Source organism: Brachycentrus maculatus, unplaced genomic scaffold (assembly GCF_059751285.1).
Source record: "Brachycentrus maculatus isolate JH-2025_06_01 unplaced genomic scaffold, ASM5975128v1 h1tg000086l, whole genome shotgun sequence".
NCBI classification, from domain to species: domain Eukaryota; kingdom Metazoa; phylum Arthropoda; class Insecta; order Trichoptera; family Brachycentridae; genus Brachycentrus; species Brachycentrus maculatus.
In genome coordinates this window covers 2262501-2264078 of record NW_028280840.1, presented here as the reverse complement: position 1 = coordinate 2264078, position 1578 = coordinate 2262501, and positions in this window count along the sequence as shown.

The following is a 1578-nucleotide window of genomic DNA, read 5'->3' as shown; positions in this document are numbered from 1 at the left end:
CACCTTGAAGAACTTGAGGGCTGAGAATGATGAAGATATTTTAAAATAAAATTACGGACATAATATAGATTTACAAAGTTTTCCTTTGAATCCAACCTGGGTGAAATCCAAGCATAAGTTTGGTAGATTATCTAATCTTAAACTCACAGTACTTACAGGTTTGTATTCCACCGTGATCAATTGCAGGAGTATTTTGCTAGCAAATTGTAATTGTTAAGAAAAATTTACATGTACGTTAAATACATATTTAGAGATGCGACTAATATGTTACTATTTTGATCGAATTTTCAACAGAAATAAGCAAAAAAAATTGTAAATTGATTGGAGTGCTGAGTTTCATGTGATTGTAAAAAGTCGTGATGTCATCCGGTTTCGTTATAAGATCAACGATCACTACCTTGTGTCATTCTTAAAAAAAAAAAGTTTTTCGATAAAAAAAAAACGCTTTTGTTCTATTATATACATACGCATACGCATACACAAATTTATGTATTAAAATATATAAATATAAGTATATATAAATATATATATATATATATATATATATATATATATATATATATATATATATATATATATATATATATATATATATATATATATATATATATATATATATATATATATATATATATATATATATATATATATATATATATATATATATATATATATATATATATATATATATATATATATATGTTTACTCGTATATATAAAATACGAATTTAAAATGATAAAACTATCTTCATAAATTCAACGAAAATCCCAAAAGAAATCTTCTTGCCTTTATGAGATAAAGTTTTTAAGTAAAATGTGGTTTAATTTTTTGTTATTAAGTAAACAGGCTAGTTTTGTGACATTATTTACGATTTTTATCTGCTAACTTTATATTTTAATATAAATCTTAAGGAAAGGCAGACGTGTTTATTCAAGTTTCTCAAGTAAGCTACTTTTTAAATATTTCTTGAGGGTTTGAAATTAACATGACATGCTTTTTGTGCGAAATTTATGGTAATAATATACAGACGGAACAAAAGGGTTGGCGTTGAAATGGGTCTGCTTAGTAAATGGCATCAACTATTGAATTTAAGGTAAATATTGAACAATAAAATGTTATTTTTCGAAATATTTTATTTCACGTTATCATTGAGATGTGAAATGGTATCTTCACTCTTCGAGAGAATAAATTGGAATGGCAAAAACGAAGTCTAGCAATTTACTAGGTTTATGGTCTGCCATCGGCTGGATTAAGTTGTCGCCGTATACTGAGCGTAACAATAATCTACCCATTATCGAAAAACACATTACTAAAATTTAAAATATTTTGTCATTAAAATTTTTATAGAAAATTTCTAATACAAAGTTTGTCTATCTGCAGATTGAAATTTAATGTGAATGAAAAATGCAGCAACTTGAAGTACCCAAATCAAACTTTTCAAAGTTTTAAGTAAATTCTTTGATCACATCTTCCTCGTTACCTTGATTTTTTCTTATTTTCTATTGGTCTTTTTAACTTACTGATAAACCAACTTACACAGTGATTCGAAACTTATTTACATTTACATTGATATTATA